Source organism: Leuciscus leuciscus (genome assembly GCF_965113295.1).
Source record: "Leuciscus leuciscus genome assembly, chromosome: 15".
Classification (NCBI taxonomy): domain Eukaryota; kingdom Metazoa; phylum Chordata; class Actinopteri; order Cypriniformes; family Leuciscidae; genus Leuciscus; species Leuciscus leuciscus.
The window spans coordinates 6,069,944-6,092,550 of record NC_138739.1 but is presented as its reverse complement, the minus strand read 5'-3'; the positions used below and the strand labels follow the sequence as shown (position 1 = coordinate 6,092,550).

General features: G+C 42.0%; 1 protein-coding gene and 1 long non-coding RNA gene across 2 annotated transcripts in view; both read left to right on the top strand.

Annotated features, from left to right (window-relative positions):
* LOC309474950 (uncharacterized protein) overlaps window positions 1-22,607 on the top strand; it is a gene marked incomplete at both ends in the record, with an annotated part of 78,580 nt that overhangs the window by 43,417 nt on the left and 12,556 nt on the right. The window lies entirely within an intron of this gene.
* On the top strand, window positions 2,334-3,828 carry LOC309475131. Its single transcript, XR_014197523.1, has 2 exons — window positions 2,334-2,779; window positions 3,330-3,828. It is a non-coding gene; the product is annotated as an uncharacterized lncRNA (long non-coding RNA).

Genomic DNA, 22,607 nt, shown 5'->3' with positions numbered 1-22,607 from the left:
TTTGTTTTATTATTTTAGTTCATTAACTAATTGTTAACTCAACTAATTTAACGTAAAGACCTGGATACTAGAATTACTAATTAAATAAATGTCAACTAGCCTAAATGCATTGATTAGAATTGCCATTGACTAAACATTTTTCTAGTCGACTAATCTCACGTTAATATTAATTTCATGCATAAATCTTGCCGCAAAGCACCGGCAAAAGCAGGCTAATGATAATATGTCTACATTTTTTTTTTTTTTTTTTTTTAAATAGCCATTTTTATTGTGTAAAAATATATATTTTTAAATCAGTGTCGGCTGCAAACATATCTATATCTCCGCTGTAAAATGGATGCGCCTTTAGAGAGAAATGCACCTTTCATATCATATCAGCCTAATCAGCCGGTATTTGCTTTCGATTCAAATTTTTTCATTTAAAAGTGGACATTTCAAGCTTTATATAGAAATATTCATCATGTCTGTGAGGCTATACACTGTGTTTCAGTTCATTTTTGAGACGCGCTCCAGTTCACGCCACGGAGACCATGAAAGCGCGCCCTGTTTTTTTATTTTATTTTACAAAAGCACAACGTTTTCTTGTTATTATGAGTTTACGAAAATAAAAGTAGCTACTTGCGACTGATGCATTATTCTTTTCTGTATATGACCAGGAAAGATTGAGTATTTCAAGTTGTTTCCACTGTTGATAGGAAACTGCAAGTGTTCGCGCCGACGCCTGCCATGCAGTGCGCGCTGCACACTCCGCACAAACACTTTGGATATGCATTTATCTAGGTTAAAGTTAGAGCGAGCTGCCATGCCAGACGGATAAGTCCTTTTCATGTTTAACAAATCATGCATTTTCTAGCAACCGCGAGTAAGTGCTGCACCAGTTTGAAAAAGGTAAAAGCATAACGAGCGTAACGAGAGAGGGGCCCCACTAAGGGGGATGCAGAGATGTTTCTGCGTCTTTATAACATTTATGATTGTTTAAATGATCAGCCCTCGGGGCCCCCCATGAAATGCCTGGCTTGCCTGCCCTATTGCGGCGCCTGTGCATACAGGTGCAACACTGTTGTCCAAAAAATTGGTGAAGGGGGCCTTTGAGACATCCGTGCCCAGGGCACATCATCGCCATAATCCGTCCCTGGGTATAGAACAGGAAAACTTTTGAAGATGATCACAATCTCTCAAAAAACCCAGCCTTGTAGAAACACACAATCAATACTCAATACACTCATGAACAAATCATTTGTATGTACTTTAAAGCACACATTAACTCAACATTTCAACTTATTAAACACGTTGACACTTAAATATCAAACTTTGTCATACTTTATTAACTCGTTAGCATTTTCACATTTGACTAGCTTTAGCCCACGTGCAAATTAGCACTGGCTTTCCCGCTGTGCACGCACACACTAATATCAAACCCATATCAGTTCGCTGCAGTTTGCTTATATTATCAAGTTGATATTTTAAGTAGGACTCACCAAGGCAAGAAAATTGTGTATATTCAAGCAATTTCATTTTCAAGCTGCGTTCATACGCAGGGCTTTTATGTTGTTGCGTGGGTCTGCATCAGCCTCTATTTCTTAATATTTGCCTCGTCCTCTTCTCACTCCGACGACAACTTCTCAAAGTTATCGTATTCACTTAAATATCCAAACCTTTCATTATATTCGGCCTCTTTTCGCTCTAAATCTATTACTTAATGCGGGGAGTTCCTGGAGATCGCTGCGTTCTCTGACTCGCTCTCTCTCGTCTGCTGCTCAGCCTCACACTGACAGAGGCGCCCGCGCGCCCTGAATGCGCTGCTGCTATTGGCTCATTGAAGTGTCTGTCACTGCAGCACAATCAGTGATTGGGTGATTCCCCTGTCCTTCTAAAATACTTATATTTCTTTCCTCTTCTCAGCTTTTATTTATTTATTTGTGCAGCCCTGTACAAAATTCCTATAAGTTACAGAGTATAAAAGATCATTAACAGTGTAACACACACACACAAAAGAAGAAAAGTTCATAAATAGAGTTCATGTTAGTTAAAATTGGTTAAAAGGTGTGCTGGTTAAAAGTATAAATATAATATGTAGAGTTTAATAAATAAGACTATTTACAGTTAAAGTTAAATTCATATAAAAGTCTTTAAGTTTCATCTGAGAGAAAAGTAGAGAAGAAGAAGCTGTGTTTATCTGTGTAACCTAACCTGTTACCTGTCACATATCAATCATTTAATTCCTGTTTTGCTTTTGGTTGTGTTAGTACTTGAGCCAATCAGAGTAACATCACTGTGTAAGGGGCGGGACTAGTGGGACAGGTTTGTGTGAGGAGTAGTGAGCACGCATGAGGAAAAAGAGCTGTGTCCCAAAGTGAAGGCTGCATCCTCCGAAGGCCGTATTTGAAGGCCGGATGGCCGTATTTGAAGGCCGATTGCGTCACCGCGGCGCGACGAAGGACGTCCCAATTCAAAGGCTGCATCCTTGGAAGGTCGCATTTGAAGGCCGATTGCGTCACGCGGCTCGATGAAGGCTGTCCCAATTCAGTTCTGCATCCTCCGAAGTCCGTATTTGAAGGCCGGTTGCGTCATCGCGCCGCGACGAAGGCTTCCCTGATTCAAAAGCGACGCCAAATGCACCCTTCGTTTCCCCGTGAAAAGAAGGATACATAAATGGACACTTAGCGGCCTATTCTACCCCATAAGTCATTGCGCGCCGTTGACGACAGCATTTATTTACTTATTTTTAAAGGCGGCCGAGACTAGAGATCGGTGGTGGACAGCAAATTCACATTTAAATGTAAGTATTATGTTTTAATTTACTCAAATAGCTAGCGAAACCAGAGTTAAATTTCTTATAAACTTCTTCTTAACTCCTTCGTCACCATTGCGTGGCTACATTTATCATGTAGTTTTAGGCAAAACTTGTGGTAATAACGTTATTAGTTTAACGACCTATTTGTAATATTTGCACTTGTGTATTATAAGAAATATCACTCACCCAATAAAGCCCAAAACAATAAGAAAAGCAGTAGATAAGGCAATGGGGTTTCACTTTTATGTGTTTTTGTAGTGCTGTCATGCTATTTGGTTTTAACCAAATTTTAGTATACAGAAATATGATTTCTTAAGTATTTTGTATGCATGTCTTGATGTGTCATATTTTGCAGTGTTAACAATGCACTTAAGATTGCTCCTCTGTGTTAAGTACCCTTTTCTGCTTTTTTAGAACAATTCAGGAAAAAATGGGTTTATATATATATATATAAGAAAAGTAATACACACATCTTTGCTGAAATGTATTGTCCTGTTGTTGTTAACAAGCCATGGTTCATTTGCTCTGCCTTTAGGATTGCAAGTGTCCTGGGACAGGTGAGAGTGTGAGTGGGAAACCCACTGCTGAAACTTGGCCCTGATTTGTCCTCATGGATGAGGTTTTGGGACAGAGGCAATGCACCAACCCCCCTGTCCTCATCGCCTCAATCCCTGAGGACACACCAGGGCCGAGTTCAGTAGTGGGTGCCCACGGTGAGGAGGAGCCAGGGGCAGCAGCACCAGCACCACCAGTAGCACCAGCAGGAGCACCAGCACGAAGGCGGCGAGACAGGACGGGTTTTTGAACTTGATGAGAGAAGAAATGCAACTACAGAGGGAGGCAGAGGCGAGGAGTGCACAGGAAAGAAGGGAGAGGATGGACAGGCTGTTTTCTCTTCTTGAGAGAATGATTGAAAAATGTTCTACATATTCTTGTTTAACTTTTTTCACTTTTATTTTTTAAAAGAAAAATTATGTACATTTATTTTTATGCTACTTTAATTGTGTAAATAAAAGAGAATGAATTGTTCTGGACATTGTTTATTTTTGTAATGACAGTAATACTTTCTGCATGAAACAAATTCTATACCTTTTTATTTTTTCAAATAAAATTGGTAAATGAAAATCATTTGTTCTATAGGCTACATTAAAGCACTTTTTCCAACTATTTACAAAATACGTTAAACATATCAAAATCAACATAAACATTTAATTTTACAATACATAAAATAAGAAAAAAAATGATGTAGACTCTATTGAGCTGAGCTGCTGGACCGGGATGGGCTGCCCCTAAGGCCTCCTGCTGGTGGGACATCATCTGGGATTGTCTCCAGAGCGTTTGAGTGCATATTTCCACTATCCACTAAGTTGTCTACCAACAGGTTTGCAGGGCTGATTCAATCGACGGCTTTCTGAAAAAAGTACTTTTAATAACTACTGCATTTATATTAGGCTACTACTGCATTACTGCGTATATGTTGCATTTTACTTCTGTATATTTTCAATATACAGTAATATCTGGTTGTTACATTATAGCTACTTTTGTGTAGTTTAATGTAATCATATTGTGATGTGAGGAAAAAAGTACTTCAGTAGGTTACTTCACATTTGTAAGTGAATACTTAACGAAATATGCAGTTCCGAAAATTAAAGTAACAAAATTAGTCACAATATTAACAAATTGTTGCTCACTACAGCAGCGTCCCATATCAAAGGGCGCATCTGACGCGCTCGGACCGGTCTAGCCTACGAAGGATTGTTCTTGTCGCCTGGCAACTGTGACAGCTGCCGATGACGAGCGCGAGAAATACTGGACTTTTTATATTCAATTGGGTTTTGTATTCAAACAGGGCTAAACCGAAAATACATGACCTGGCAGCGCCGGGGCTAAAACATCCTCACCATGTCCTCAAGTAAAATATAAAACATAAAAATGAATGACAATAGCCAATTCTGGCTCCATAGCTGTTTACTGTATCAAAATGAATGATCAGGATAGTAGCTGTCCTCTCGCACTGTTGCTTGGCGCCAGGAGCGGTGATCGGGAACACCTGGCTGCGCAATTAGGAAATCCAAGGAAGGCTACATGGAGCGTCCTTCAGAGGACGCATAGGCTGCATCCTTGAAGTCTGAGTCCTTCGAAGGATGCAGCCTTCAACATTGGGACACAGCTAAGGACAGACGCTATGATGAGAGAGCTAATGAAGGAGGCATTGTGGTGTGGGAAGCATTAATGTTTTGTTATGAAGGTCGACTACTCGTGGTCCTGACAAAAAAAAAAAAAAAACTTTGGTGTGACCTGCAAGAGGTGAATATGATTGTGTATGCCTGTAATTTTGTGCTATATCGAACTGTTATAGTTAAGAGACTGGATGTATAACGTGGTTAGCGACATGCTAGCTAGCGGTAGCATTCTGTGCCAATGTGCTCATATTTTGTAGTTTTAGCATTGTGATATCTCTAAAGCTAAAGCAAAGCTAACGCTAATTCAATAAGAGATAGTGTTTGATAATGTGGTTAAATTCAGATAATATGCTCTAAGGAGACGGACGTTGGTGAGAGAGAGAAAGAGAGAGAGACGGGTTTCCAACCGAATGCCCTGCTGTTTCTGCCCTGCTGTTCTGCGTGCCCTGCTGCTGTGCTTCTTCCTTTGCCATTACCTTTGCCATTACCATCGCCATTACCATCGCCATTACCATTGCCTTTGCTGTACTGACTTAACCTGGATTCGTGAGTACTAACATTCACATGCACGTGCTTTTTTTTGTTTATGCTCAGTTCTGAGTGAAGCGGCCATTTCAGTTTTTAGGCCCCACCGCACACAAAGTGTCGTCAAACAGGCCTGCAAATAGTTTGGACATTTCTCAGAGGGAATAAATAATTGTTTAACTTCAATATAACCACAGAAAAGGTTTTCCTTTTGGGAAAGTGAAGTTTTTCCTTTTTAAGTTTTTTTATTTTTTTATTTTTTTAATCTCTTTTCATGCCTATGTGATTTGTTTTTATTTTATTCTAAGATACATTTATCTTCTATTTCATGTTGTAAATAAATACTTGTGAATATTTTTTGCAACTAAAATACAGTTGTGGTGGTCTTTACAAGAATAGCCAAGCGTATTACAAATATACATTTGAAGAGTTCAGATGCAAAAGCCTCTAAATGCCATCTGAAATTTTCTTATAGAATTATAATTTTTATCAAGCTTGTATATTTAAGTTAAGTAATTTCTCTTAAATGACAATTAATAGGTAATCTTCATTGCCATTTGAGTGAAATGATTGAATTTAAATATACAAGCTTGATAAAAATGATCATTCTATAAGAACATTTCAGATGGCATTTAGAGGCTTTTGCATCTGAACTCTTCATTTATTAAGTAACATACAAAACAGGTTGTATTTCCCTACAACGAGCCCAGTCCCGGTCTCATTGTATTAACCACTCCAGCTTTATCTTCTAACTACATGGGACCTGGGTTACATAAAATGGAGGCACCGCTGGGATTATTTAACATAAACGGGAATTTATAAACATAGAGTACAAGCCACTAGACCCCACAACTTTAGAGCAGTAGTATAGAGCATTTGTATAAACATAACGTGCTACCAGTAACTAAAAGCAATTTAAGTAAAGTACAGCATGGCAAGCCAAACAAGTAGTTCATCACAACGAGAGCTAATTAACTGGTGCAAAGGAGAATCATTAGATTTAAAGCATGCCCTCCTTTTACACGGAGTGCCAGAAGGTGTTTCAAGAGAAGATATTGAAGAAACAGCAGGGACCATCAAAGCATTGGGAAAAGTTAGAGTGAGAGGCAAAATGTTTCACCCTCAACAACAATCAGTAATGGTGCTATGTGAGTGTCGTGAAGAGATTGACCCCTCTAAAATCCCACCTGAGATAATGCCTATAAGTGAAGGAAGTGGTTGGAAAACTGTCTATTACACAGAGCCTCAGCTTGATAACTTTGAAGAGAAGCTACTTACCTTTTTGCAGAGTGAAGGGAGAACCTTAGAGGACATACAAGGTCTATGTTCCCCCACCAAAGAGGGTAACAGCAACCCTGAAGACATCATCCGTGCGGTCGGTGATGTCATGAGCAGAACAAACAAACAACATGACAGTCACCCATACATCTGCGGACATTCTCCGGGGTCAGTCCCACCCCAACTGGAGAAGAGACCTTAGATAACTGGTTGGAACAAGCAACACTCTTAGTAGAGGAAGGTGAGTGCTCCGACAAAGAAAAACGGCGTCGGATACTGGAAAGTCTCAAAGGGCCCGCCTTTGAAATCATTAAAGCTGTGCGCCTGACTCAACCTGATGCTAGCCCACGTGAGTACATAAAGGCTATAGAGCATTTAGCGCAAAAACAAGGACTTTACCAACTCTGCTGCTCTTTGTTTCACGGAAACCTGGCTGAACGAAGCCATTCCGGACAGCGCGTTACATCTACCGGACTTTCAGCTGTTCAGAGCAGATCGCGATATGGAGTCAACGGGTAAAACGCGCGGTGGTGGGACATGCTTTTACATCAACAGAAGGTGGTGTACTGATGTAACTGTGTTAAGGAAGATGTGCTGTCCTGATGTGGAAGTGCTTTTCCTTAACTGTAAGCCGTTCTACTCGCCGCGGGAGTTTTCCTCGCTCGTTCTCATCAGTGTTTACATTCCACCGCAAGCACACGTGAGTACGGCGCTGCAACAGCTGGCTGATCTGATCACAGAAACAGAACAACAACACCCGGACTCTGTTCTTATCATTCTCGGAGACTTTAATCAGGCAAAACTCACACGTGAGCTGCCTAAATTCAAACAGCACATTACATGCCCCACCAGAGACAATAATATTTTGGACCATTGCTACACCACAACAAAGGATGCATATCGCTCCGTCGCCAGAGCAGCTCTAGGACTTTCCGATCACTGCCTGGTTCATCTTCTACCAACTTACAGGCAAAAACTTAAAACTGCTAAGCCAGTAATAAGGACTGTAAAGAGATGGACCAACGACACAGAGCAGGTCTTACAAGCCTGTTTTGAATGCACTGACTGGAGTGTTTTTGAAGCTGCTGCCAGCGATCTGGACGAGCTCACAGAGACTGTAACATCATACATCAGTTTCTGTGAGGATTTATGCATCCCTACCAGGACTTACTTATCATTCAACAATGATAAACCATGGTTCACACCAAAACTCAGACAGCTTCGTCAGGTCAAAGAAGATGCCTACAGGAGTGGGGATAGGATCTTGTATAATCAGGCCAGGAACACATTGACAAAGGAGATTGAAGTGGCTAAGAAGAGCTATGCCAAAAAGCTGGAAAACCAGTTTTCCTCCAACGACCCTGCATCAGTGTGGAAAGGCCTGAAAGACATTACCAACTACAAGACACCATCCCCCAGCATCGACAGCAACAAGCATCTTGCGAACGAGCTGAATGTCTTTTACTGTAGATTTGAGACCCCCGATCAGACACCCCACACCCGCCCTGACCATCTCTCTACACAGCCATCAACACCTCCAGCCATCCCCCTCCCCTCCCTCCCTGCACTTCAGATCAGTGAGGATAATGTGCGTCAGATCTTCAGGAAACAGAAGAGAAGGAAAGCACCAGGCCCAGACGGTGTTTCACCAGCCTGTCTGAAAACCTGCGCTGACCAGCTGGCCTCTATCTTCTCACTGATCTTCAACAGATCACTGGAGCAGTGCAAAGTCCCTTTCTGCTTTAAACGCTCCACCATCATCCCAATCCCGAAGAAACCAAAGATCACAGGACTCAATGACTACAGACCTGTTGCCTTAACATCTGTGGCCATGAAGTCACTCGAAAGACTGGTGTTAGCATATCTGAAGGACATCACTGGACCCTTGCTGGACCCCCTGCAGTTTGCCTACAGAGCAAACCGGTCTGTGGATGATGTGGTCAATATGGGACTGCATTACACCCTACAACATCTGGACAAACCAGGGACCTATGCAAGGATTCTGTTCGTGGACTTTAGTTCTGCCTTCAACACCATCGTCCCATCACTGCTCCAGACCAAACTGACCCAGCTCTCTGTCCCTAGCTCCATCTGTCAATGGATCACCAGCTTTCTGACAGACAGACAACAGCTAGTCAGAATGGGCAAAATCACGTCCGACAGCCGCACCATCAGCACCGGTGCTCCACAGGGATGTGTTCTCTCACCACTGCTCTTCTCCCTGTACACAAATGACTGCACCTCTAAAGACACCTCTGTCAAGCTCCTGAAGTTTGCAGACGACACTACTGTTATCGGACTCATCCGGAACGGTGACGAGTCTGCGTACAGACAGGAGGTGGAGCAGCTGGCTCTTTGGTGCAGTTATAACAACCTGGAGCTGAACACGCTCAAAACAGTGGAGATGATCGTGGACTTCAGGAGAAACCCCCCTGCACTCCCTTCACTCACCATCATGGACAGCACTGTGACTGCAGTAGAGTCATTCAGGTTCCTGGGCACCACCATCTCTCAGGATCTGAAGTGGGACACTCACATAGACTCTATTGTGAAGAAAGCCCAACAGAGACTGTACTTCCTGCGTCAGCTGAGGAAATTCAACCTGCCACAGGAGCTGCTCGTACAGTTCTACTCAGCTGTCATCCAGTCCATCCTCTGCACTTCCATCACCGTCTGGTTCGGCTCTGCTACCAAAACCGACCTCCGTAGACTACAGCGGATAGTTCGGACTGCTGAGCGAATCACTGGCACTACCCTTCCCACACTCAAAGTACTGCACTCATCCAGAGTGAGTAAAAGGGCTCGCAAAATCACTCTGGACCCGTCACACCCAGCACACTTTCTGTTTGAACTGTTACCGTCTGGTCGACGCTACAGAGCACCGAGCACAAAAACAACCAGACACAGGAAAAGTTTCTTTCCCCAGGCCATCTACCTCATGAACACTTAAATGTTCCCCTACTGTGGAACAAACATGTGCAATACTTCCCTCAGACATTTCATTATAGCACCTTATAACTTTATATATATTTATAATTTATAATCTTTTTATTTTATTTTTTCTATTTTTTTATTTTATTTTTTATTTATACCTGTTACTTGTCACTTGTCTTGTCACTTTGTATTGTATGTGTACTGGAAGCTACTGTCACCAAGACAAATTCCTCGTATGCGCAAGCATACTTGGCAATAAAGCTCTTTCTGATTCTGATTCTGATTCTGATTCTGATTCTATAGAGAGCATTTTTGGTACAGTAGAGTCCCCAGAAGAACTATACTTGTCGTTTAGAGCCCTCCACCAACAGCCTGGTGAGCGTCTGTCTGAGTTCCTACGAAGAGTAGAAAAATCCCTTGTCAAAGTAGTACAGGGAGGTGGTTTAACTGTTAGCGCTGCCAATAGCGCTCGTTTAGAGCAGCTTCTTAGAGGGTCTACCTCTGAACTCATGTTGCTTCAGTTGAAAATTAGGGAGCGGAGTAGTAATCCCCCTACATTCTTGAACCTGTTAAGAGAAGTGATGGAAGAGGAGGTTCGCCAGTCAGCCAGACAAAGCCGTGCGTACACACCTCAGCGTGTACGCACTGTCCAAGCTGAAAAGGAGAAAGAACCTGAATCAGTCTCTAGGAGTGAACTGCAAGCTCAGATTCGAGAATTGAGAGCGCAGCTAGAGCAGAGAAGCAACCTACAACCTCAGCCAACCTCTGATGAATCCTTTACAGGTCTGAAAGAGAAACAAAAACAGAAAAATTAGTCACAGAGTGAATTGCAATCGCTAAGGAAACAAGTGAAAGCCCTAGAAAATAAAATGAGTGTAATGGCAGTGAAATACACATCAGACCCCCCACGAGAACACACACCCCAGCCTCACCGATACAAAGCAGCTCCAGTTCACAAGCCCGCTCATTCCAAAGTTTTTCCTCCCCGACAAGACAAGGATGAGTTTTTCTGTTATCGGTGTGGGGAAAATGGCCACATAGCCACCAGATGTACTGCTCCTGAGAATCTCCAGAAAGTTATTAGAAAGCTCATACGCTTGGTGCGAGTTTCCCCTTTACCAAACCAAGAGAACCCAAATCCTGCAGCTGAAGATGTAGCTAGAACCAATAAGGTTGAAGTCCCAGAACCTAACACTGACTTACCTGAAGGGCTCGTAGGTCCATCATTTATTCACACCATCAAAGTTAATGATGTGGTCTGCGATGCTCTCATCGACAGTGGGTCTAATGTGACTATTATTTTTGAAAGCTGGTATAACAAACACTTACCTGATGTCCAGATAAAACCCCTCTCTGGTCTTGGACTCTGGGGCCTTTCAGACACTGAGTTTCCTTACAAAGGATATGTTGTGGTTGAGATGGAGTTCACTGAAGAGATCACTGGTGTATTGGGACGAGTAGAAGTGCTTGCTTTAATCTGCCCTGAGCCAAGAAACCAGCAACAAACCCCTGGCGGAATGTTTTCTCATTGCATGAGTGGGATGTTGGTCGCGCCAAGGGTGTTGAACACCACATACGCCTGCATGACCCCAGACCCTTCAGGGAGAGGTCAAGGAAACTAGCCCCTGCAGACATAGACGACGTGCGGCGACACATACAACAACTACTGGCCACTGGCATTATCACTGAGTCCCGTAGCCCGTACGCCTCACCAATCGTTGTAGTCCGCAAAAAGAATGGGAAGATAAGAATCTGTATTGATTACAGAACACTGAACAACCGCACCACACCAGACCAGTACACAATGCCACGCATTGACGACGCCTTGGATTCTCTATCAGGCAGCCAATGGTTTTCAGTTCTGGATTTGCACAGCGGTTACTACCAGATAGAGATGGCTCCAGAGGACAAAGAGAAGACAGCGTTCATTTGCCCTCTCGGTTTCTATCAATTTGAGCGCATGCCCCAAGGAATCACAGGAGCGCCAGCAACATTTCAGCGCTTAATGGAAAAGGCTGTAGGCGATATGCATCTTCTGGAAGCTCTCGTGTACTTGGATGATATCATCATTTTCGGCAAGACACTTGAGGAGCACGAGCAACGTCTTCTCAAAGTGTTGGACAGACTAGAGGAGGTCGGATTGAAGGTTTCTATTGACAAATGCCAATTCTGTCAGGCCGAGGTCAAGTATGTGGGTCACATTGTTTCTGCTAACGGAATAGCTACGGATCCAGACAAAGTGGAGGTAGTAAAGCATTGGAAAGAGCCCACTCACCTGAAACCGCTGAAGTCCTTCCTCGGATTTTGTAGTTATTATCGGAGGTTCATTGCAAACTACTCTGCCATTGTCCGTCCCCTCTCCGAGCTCACCAAGGGTTACGCCCCCACTTGGCAAGACCCCAAGACTAAAAAAAGTGTTGACCCAAGCAAAGTCTATTTCAAGCCATCAGAGCCGTTTGGAGAGCGATGGACTAAGACCTGCCAGGACGCTTTTGACCGTATTCGTGACTGTTTGATCAATGCCCCAGTGCTAGCTTTTGCTGACAAAACCGTACATCTTACATGTGGACGCCAGTATGAATGGTTTAGGCGCTGTCCTGAACCAGGAATATCCTGAGGGCCTCAGGCCAGTAGCTTTTGCCAGTCGTAAGCTTAAAGACTCAGAACACAACTATCCAGTCCATCAATTGGAATTTCTGGCATTAAAATGGGCTGTCGTGGACAAGTTTCACAATTACTTGTATGGAGCAAAGTTTATAGTAAGAACTGACAATAACCCATTAAAATATGTGTTGACCTCCGCCAAACTCAGTGCAGTCGGACATCGTTGGCTCGCCGCCCTCGCCACCTACGATTTCACCATCCAGTATCGACCTGGGAGACACAATATTGATGCTGACTTGTTGTCCAGACAGTACTCTTCAGAGGAGACAAAAGAGTGGACTAGTGTCCCACCTGCTGGCATCAAAGCCCTCTGCAAAAGAGCCTGTGTCAGTGAAGAGGCTGATGTGCCAGACAGATTAGTTGATCAGTTGGGAGCTCCTGCCACCGCAGTCCCTGAAGCTTATGTGTTTCCAGTGAACCTTAGCATGAATACACTTGACCAATTGAGCTCAAAAGACATTCAAGCATCACAAGATATGGACCCAACAATTGGACCATTAAAGAAAACACTGGAGAAGAATAAAGGCCTGAAACGCTCAGAGAACGACTCACCTGAAACTGTGCTGCTCCTTCGTGAAAGCCGCAAGTTGGAGTTAAGAGATGGATTACTCTACAGAGTAAAAGAAAAGATGTGCGGAAAACAGATCAAACAACTTGTCTTGCCCACAAGATACCGCCCAATGGTGTTAAGGTCTCTACATGATGAGTGTGGACACTTGGGAGTCGAACGCACCACCGAACTGATCAAGGACAGATTTTATTGGCCGCGAATGACAGCTGAGGTCGAGCAGTACATTCGAACCTGTGGTAGATGTATCTCCAGAAAGACACTCCCTCAGCATGCCTCGCCCTTAAACCAAATAACAAGTAATGGCCCCTTGGATTTAGTTTGTATTGATTTTTTGCAAATAGAGCCTGACTCTAAAGGTGTTGCTAATGTGTTGGTAGTGACAGACCATTATACACGTTACGCACAAGCATTTGCTACAAAAGATCAAAAGGCTATCACAGTTGCAAGAGTATTGTGGGACAAGTATTTTGTGCACTATGGCCTACCTGCAAGGATACACTCGGATCAGGGCCGAGATTTTGAAAGTCGCCTGATAAAAGAACTCTTGTCCATGCTTGGGGTTCGGAAGTCAAGAACATCTCCCTACCACCCTCAAGGGGATGCCCAACCAGAACGTTTCAATCGAACACTTTTAGCCATGCTTGGTACCCTGGATGCTGTACAGAAACAACATTGGAGTCAACATATCACCTACCTGGTACATGCATACAATTGCACAAAAAATGATTCCACGGGATACTCCCCTTATCATCTCATGTTCGGAAGGGAAGCAAGGTTACCCATTGACATCTGTTTTGGAATCTCACCAAATGGTGAAAGTGAAACCTCCTACCAACAGTACGTTGCCAGGATGAGGAAAGAGTTGCAAAAAGCTTATTAGTTGGCATCTGACGATGCTACAAAGAATCACCTGAAAAATAAAGCCCGATATGACCAACGTGTGAGAGACCTACCTTTGGAGAAAGGAGACAGAATTTTCATACAGAATGTGGGTCTAAAAGGCAAACATAAACTCCAAGATCGATGGAAATCAATACCATATGTTGTTGTGGAGAAGTTGCCTCACCTGCCTGTTTATAAGGTCAAACCAGAGCATGGTTCAGGTGTGCTGAAAACTCTCCATCGAGATCATCTGTTGCCCATCGGTTACATGGTCAGGATGTTTAACCCATCAGATGATGCAAGCTCTGTTCGGAGACCTGTAACAAGAACTCAACGTACTCAGAAACGTCAACCAACCAAGTCTGAAGAAAGTGACACAGAGTCATCAGGTTCAGAGTTTGAAACTGTCCACAAACCTCCAGATTTTGATATGGATGAGGTCCGGAGATGGATAAACATAAATCACTCTGTGGAGAATGATGAGAGTGAAAACTCTGAGGAGGATGGAAAAGCTGAGGAGGAAAGCTGTGAAGTTACAGAAACTCAACAACTTACAGAAACAGAGAATGAGGAACCGCTTGAAGGTGCTGCACCTCCTCTGTCACACTCCGATATTCAAGAGACAAATACTGAATCTGTGGAAGAAGATTCTCAAGATTCAGAAGAGGGAGCAAGCTCACCTCCCTTACAAAAAAACAGACGTAATATAGCTGTTGAAAGTGCAAAAAGTGAAAGGTCTTCTACAGTCCGGACATCCCTGAGAAAACCAAAGCCACCTATGAGATTTACTTATGAGAAACCTGGTCATCCATCTTTTGAACCAGTTACCATCATGCACCATGGCATGGTCATCCAACTCAAGTTAAACCCTCCAGACCAAGACAACAAACCAAGGAAAAAGTCCAAAACATCCCAAAGGTATATGGAGGAGGATAAAAGGAATCACCCTTTCAAGTTGAAGAGGGACAAAAGGTGTGATGAGGACATCTACACATTCAGAAGCGGGAGGGTGTAGCCCTGTACAAAATTCCTATAAGTTACAGAGTATAAAAGATCATTAACAGTGTAACACACACACACAAAAGAAGAAAAGTTCATAAACAGAGTTCATGTTAGTTAAAATTGGTTAAAAGGTGTGCTGGTTAAAAGTATAAATATAATATGTAGAGTTTAATAAATAAGACTATTTACAGTTAAAGTTAAATTCATATAAAAGTCTTTAAGTTTCATCTGAGAGAAAAGTAGAGAAGAAGAAGCTGTGTTTATCTGTGTAACCTAACCTGTTACCTGTCACATATCAATCATTTAATTCCTGTTTTGCTTTTGGTTGTGTTAGTACTTGAGCCAATCAGAGTAACATCACTGTGTAAGGGGCGGGACTAGTGGGACAGATTTGTGTGAGGAGTAGTGAGCACGCATGAGGAAAAAGGACAGACGCTATGATGAGAGAGCTATTGAAGGAGGCATCGTGGTGTGGGAAGCATTAATGTTTTGTTATGAAGGTCGACTACTCGTGGTCCTGAAAAAAAAAAAAAAAACTTTGGTGTGACCTGCAAGAGGTGAATATGATTGTGTATGCCTGTAATTTTGTGCTATATCGAACTGTTATAGTTAAGAGACTGGATGTATAACGTGGTTAGCGACATGCTAGCTAGCGGTAGCATTCTGTGCCAATGTGCTCATATGTTGTAGTTTTAGCATTGTGATATCTCTAAAGCTAAAGCAAAGCTAACGCTAATTCAATAAGAGATAGTGTTTGATAATGTGGTTAAATTCAGATAATATGCTCTAAGGAGACGGACGTTGGTGAGAGAGAGAAAGAGAGAGAGACGGGTTTCCAACCGAATGCCCTGCTGTTTCTGCCCTGCTGTTCTGCGTGCCCTGCTGCTGTGCTTCTTCCTTTGCCATTACCTTTGCCATTACCATCGCCATTACCATCGCCATTACCATTGCCTTTGCTGTACTGACTTAACCTGGATTCGTGAGTACTAACATTCACATGCACGTGCTTTTTTTTGTTTATGCTCAGTTCTGAGTGAAGCGGCCATTTCAGTTTTTAGGCCCCACTGCACACAAAGTGTCGTCAAACAGGCCTGCAACGAGTTTGGACATTTCTCAGAGGGAATAAATAATTGTTTAACTTCAATATAACCACAGAAAAGGTTTTCCTTTTGGGAAAGTGAAGTTTTTCCTTTTTAAGTTTTTTTATATATTTTTTTTTTTTATCTCTTTTCATGCCTATGTGATTTGTTTTTATTTTATTCTAAGATACATTTATCTTCTATTTCATGTTGTAAATAAATACTTGTGAATATTTTTTGCAACTAAAATACAGTTGTGGTGGTCTTTACAAGAATAGCCAAGCGTATTACAAATATACATTTATTAAGTAACATACAAAACAGGTTGTATTTCCCTACAACGAGCCCAGTCCCGGTCTCATTGTATTAACCACTCCAGCTTTATCTTCTAACTACATGGGACCAGGGTTACATTTGTTTAACCCTTAAAGGGATAGTTCACTTTGAAATAAAATTTTGGTATGTTTTAGCTTACCTCAAGGGCATCCAAGATGTAGGTCTCTTTGTTTCCGCAGTAGTTTCAATTTTGATATTTTTAGGTCAAACCGTTCTTGTCTGTCAGTCATATAATGCAGGTCTATGGTCACCACCTCAAAGAGCATGCACAGAGTCCAAATGAAACAATTCCCCATCGTAAGTACACATTGATGGCCTAAGACACGAAACGAGCGGTTTGTGTGAGAAAACGAACAGTATTTATAGTGTTTTTACTTCTTGTAAATTTAATTTCAAAGTGAACTATCCCTTTAACTCACATCCTTATTCCTTTACTGGTAACCCGGGTTACATAAGGAATATAGCTAGAGCTAATGATAAAATTAAATGTTTATTTAACCCTATCATGCATGACGACAACATTTGTGGAGTGGACAGTTAATTTAACTCAATTTAGGGTTCATTTATCATGGTAATTTTCTCCAAACAACTTGAGGGCAGTGTCAGTAGATTGACAGCGATATTTTGTAACAATGGCTACTGTCTTGGATTCCAACTATTCATTTTGCTTGATGACATCATTAATCCAAGATGGCTGACAGCGATAGCCATTTGCCAAATGCTCCAGGCATATCTGTGAAAAACTTTTATACAAGAGGACAATTGAGGTAAAAAAAAGTACAGTAAAGTATGATGATTATGTTCAGGGCCAGCAAGGCCTTCTCTGCTGGCCTAAACTCTATCAGAATCACTGACTGGGCTTTAATATATTTTTTCCATTAATGTGTTTCCATTAAATTATTCCCTATAGTACATTCTTGTTAATTCCATAGCTTTTCTCTTGGTTGCGCTGCTTCCAGTAGTGTATATTTATGTTAGAGCTTTTATCCAATCATATTTCAGCCATCATGTGTTGCCAGGGTCAAAGAATTCTGCCTTGAGGCCTTCAGAATCAATAGTGCGGGCGCCTGTAGCTTAAAATTAATGAAACGGTTGCTTTAACGAATCAGATAATCAGTCAGATTTAATCAGCCAATCAGATTTCGATTTGACTGCAACAGGTCCATCTAGCAGGCGTACATGTAACGTCGGCATTTTCACATCCTTTGATTGGATGGCCAGAGCATGTACTATTACTAGTAGTCAGAGCTAGCAAACAGCATATATAGCGAACTGTATACACTAAAATATATCACTGTTGATTTAATAGTTTTAAACACACAAATTAATGTTTCTCTCCCTCCTCGACCCACAGCAGTTTTAAATCTACCGGGGAAAAAATCCAGCTTAACGCAGAGTCACGGAACACTATTCGATCTGTCCGGGTAAAAACAGAATTAACTGGCTGTAATGTATGCCATGCCCATGTCTGATAAAAAAAAAAAAAAAAAAAAAGTCAAAGCACAAAAGTCAAAAACTCACTGTTGGAACTGAAACGCGCAGATAACCTGTACAACAGAGTAATTGAAGTCTTCTTGAGGAAATAAATAAATATGTATGTAACCCAGACTAATTCAGTATTATAAAATATATTTTTGTAAATTAATGAGGTTCACAAAAACGTAAATAATTAAAGATTGGTGATGTTAACAAACCCTTTTCGTAGAATAAATTGTGTGGGAAAAATTATTTGTTATATTTAGGGTTATAATATCTAGTTCTAGGGCTAGAACTTCCTGCTCAGCTACTGTTCGGGCGCTCTTGCTTACTGCTCCGCGCTTTGCTCTATCGCTTTTATATTTTATCTTCTATACTTTTATAATTTTAGCTCCTTTTATCACCTAATTTTAACTTCAGCAAATCAGCACAGTGCTCAAACGACAAAGTTTGGATTACTACAAAAACGCAGAATTCTTCTACCCGACCAGCTTACATTCCGGGGAAGGAAAACACAACTGCCTACAAGGATAAGAGAGAAAATGCCTCTTCTGGAATCTACTTGCTGCACTAACTGCCACAGACTTTTACAAAGGATTGCAGTTCTTGAAACAAAGTTATTTACGGGACCACCAAACCAGACGGAACACACAACAGAGCTTCGTCATGGACGCCCTCAGCATATAGCCGGTGAGTCCCATGAAACTAGTGCTCCTCGACAGGTAGAGAAACAAGCCGATCGACTTACAAATCGATGGCACAAACAGGGAGCGAGACCCAAAGACACTCGAGACATCAGATTGTCACGAGCCCCACATATTGCCGCAGTAGCATCCTCTACCCCAGATACAGCTCTGACAAAGATTGCAAACACTGGTCTCCTACCAACACCTATACATCTTGAGAACAGATTTGAAGTACTAATGAATGTAAATGAGGAATCCCGAAACGTGATGAATGTGATCGAACACAGACTGTATCAGCCAGTAGCTAACACTGATGCTAACTGGCGCTCAAGGTCGAGCAGACAGCGGCACTCAGCTCAGAGCACAGCCGAGCCCAGGACTCTGATAGTGGGGGACTCCATAATCAGAAACATTAGCAGCAGGGATACAACTACATGCTGCCTTCCACAAGCAACAACTTCTGATATAAACAGGGAACTTCAGAACATTCTGATGAAACATAAGACTGCAAATCGACTCATCATTCATGTGGGGAAGAATGATATTCATAAAGAGCAGTCAGAACTCCTTAAGAAGGATTTCAATGAACTTTTTGAAACACTTAAAAAACTGAAAGTTCAGACATTCATCAGTGGACCACTCCCAGCAAGAGGGACAAACAGGTTTTCACGGTTGCTTGGGATTAATACATGGCTGCAAAAAACCTGCAATATAAAAGGAGTAAACTTCATTGACAACTTCAATCTCTTCTGGAGTCAGAGACAACTATTTCATCGGGATGGCCATCACCCAAACAAACTTGGTTCAAGAGTGTTAAAGGACAATATCTACTTCTCCCTCAATCATCCTTCTGCAGTGTGTGCCAATCCACTCAATCAGAATGGCACACACACACCTGGACACAGTATGAATGACCACAGGACTTCACTTCAGAATGGACATGATGTTGACATATCACACAAGGATAATGATAACACCACTGAGCCACAACAACCTCTGCTCACGGACACAATCTCAGCAGAGCCATGCCCACAGAGCTCACCACAGACAGACACATCAGAACTGCTCCAAGATTCAGCACCCAAGGACGACTTCCTGGAAAACAGCCAGGGAAGCCAGGACAGCATATCACAGCCTCCTATAACACCAGAGCAACAGCCCCTTTCACCAGACACGTTTTCCCTCTCGCCAGCAACTCCACTTCTGTGCTTCTCACAGAAAATGGAAGAACTGGTGCATGCTGGAACCAGACTATCACACTCTTTTGCTGCAAGCCCCCAGATATCAACCAAAAAACGTCGGGCACCGCTACCACCAAAGCCTGCAGGCCCAGCTCACCCTCCCCCTGCCTCTGTGAGAGCTCTTCGGCCTCTGCCACAACGCCAGGGCCCACACCCTCCTCCATCTGCTCGAGGTGAACCAAAAACAACTGATACCAGCTCTCAGTGATGTGTGTCGGGTCCCCGCTTTGATAACAGTAACTTTCTCAAATGTTTACAGAACAAGCGGGAACCCAGTGTGCCTGTATCTTTCTCTATTGCTGTTCTATTACAAGATAGAAAGTCTAAGGCCTTCAATAGCCGTACAGCAAACTCAACTAATCTGGTGCCTATTGCACGTCTAACTAAGATTGGTGTAGGGAAAAAAAGTAAGACTGTTAAGTTAGCAATTTTAAACATCCGCTCACTTAAAAATAAATCACTTCTAGTCAATGACTTAATAACCACAAACAACCTGGATTTTATGCTTCTAAATGAAACCTGGCTAGAAGACAGCTGCAGTGCAACAATCCTCAATGAAACATCCCCTCCTAACTTTACTTTTATGAGTGTCTGCAGAGCTGTTAAAAGAGGTGGGGGTCTAGCTGCTCTTTTTAAAGATATCTATCAATGTAAGCAAATATCATTTGGGAACTACACGTCTTTCGAATATCTGGGTATTGTATTAAAAGGTGCTCCACGCATTTTACTCATCATTATTTACAGGCCTCCAAAATACTCTCCAGCCTTTGCTGAGGAATTTACAGAACTGTTATCAACAATTACCTCAGAGTTTGACTGTTTTGCCATTGCTGGAGATTTTAACATTCACATAGATAATGCAGAAAACAATATGGCAAAAGAAATCAAAACTGTTTTAAAAACTTTTGATCTGACTCAGCATGTACATGGACCCACACACAATCATGGACACACTCTAGATTTACTTATCAGTAAGGTTCTAAACATCTCATCGATTGTTATTAAGGATGTAGCACTGTCTGATCATTTCTGTATTTTCTTTGATATATTGATCTCTCCTGCCACTGAAGCTAGATCTGAGTCTGTCAAGAAGAGATGCTTAAATGAGAACACTAGTGTACTATTTATGAAGGCTATATCCTTAACACCAAGCATATCTGCTGACTCTGTTGATTTTCTCATTGATTCTTTTAACTCAAAAGTTAAAAGTGCAATTGATGATATTGCTCCTGTGAAAGTCAGGAAGAAGAGTGGCAGACAAAAAGCACCTTGGAGAAACTCAACAGCAGTGCAAAATATGAAAAGACAATGCAGAAAAGCAGAGCGCATGTGGCGGAAGACAAAGCTTGTAGTCCATTATAACATCTACAAAGACAGCCTTCATGCTTTCAATATGGAACTAGGAAAAGCTAGACAGACTTTCTTCTCAAATATTATAAACTGCAATTTAAACAACACACGCACTCTTTTTGCTACTGTAGAGAGACTGACAAACCCCCCAAGCCAGATTCCCAGTGAAATGCTCTCAAACAGCAAGTGCAGTGAATTTGCTTCTTTCTTCTCTGACAAAATCAGTAATATCAGAAAGGTGATCAGCACATCCTTGAGTTGCACTGGGGTCAGACAGATCAGACCACCTGAAAAAGTAGTAACTTTGTCTGATTTCAAAAAAATTGATGGCAAAATTTTGGTAGAAACCGTACAGCACCTTAAAACATCAACATGCGCTCTTGACACACTTCCCACATCTTTTTTCAAAAGTGTGTTAAACAGTTTAGAAGCAGATCTTCTAGAAGTGGTAAATGCCTCACTTCTCTCTGGGAGTTTTCCAAACTCCCTGAAAACTGCAGTTGTCAAGCCCCTCCTGAAAAAGAACAATCTGGATAAGACCATATTAAGCAACTATAGACCGATCTCAAATCTTCCTTTCATAGGCAAGATCATTGAAAAAGTTATCTTCAATCAGCTGAACAAATTCTTAAGCTCGAATGGATACTTTGATAATTTTCAATCTGGTTTCCGACCGCATCACAGCACAGAGACAGCGCTCATAAAGATAATAAACGATATTCGCTTAAATACTGATTCAGGCAAATTATCAGTGCTGGTACTACTCGACCTCAGTGCTGCATTTGACACTGTCGATCATAACATACTTCTTGACAGGCTGGAAAACTGGGTGGGGCTTTCTGGGATAGTCCTAAAATGGTTCAGGTCATACTTAGATGGGAGAGGTTATTATGTGAGTATAGGAGACCATAAGTCTGAGTGGACATCCATGACATGCGGAGTCCCTCAAGGCTCAATTCTTGCGCCACTCCTGTTCAACCTGTATATGCTCCCAATGAGCCAAATAATGAGAAACAACCAAATTGCTTACCACAGCTATGCAGACGACACACAGCTGTACTTAGCCCTATCGCCTAACGATTACAGCCCCATTGACTCCCTGTGCCAATGCATTGATGAAGTCAACAGTTGGATGTGTCAAAACTTTCTTCAATTAAACAAAGACAAAACTGAAGTTATTGCGTTTGGAAACAAAGATGAAGTTCTCAAGGTGAACGCATACCTTCACTCTAGGGGTCAAACAACTAAAAATCAAGTCAGGAATCTTGGTGTGACACTAGAGTCAGACCTTAGTTTCAGTAGTCATGTCAAAGCAATAACTAAATCAGCATACTATCATCTGAAAAATATTGCAAGAATTAGATGCTTTGTTTCCAGACAAGACTTAGAGAAACTTGTGCATGCTTTCATCACCAGCAGGGTGGATTATTGTAATGGACTCCTCACTGGCCTTCCCAAAAAGACCATAAGACAGTTGCAGCTCATACAGAACGCTGCCACCAGGATTCTGAGCAGAACCAGAAAATATGAACATATCACACCAGTCCTCAGGTCTTTACACTGGCTCCCAGTTAGATTTAGGATTGATTTCAAAGTCTTATTACTG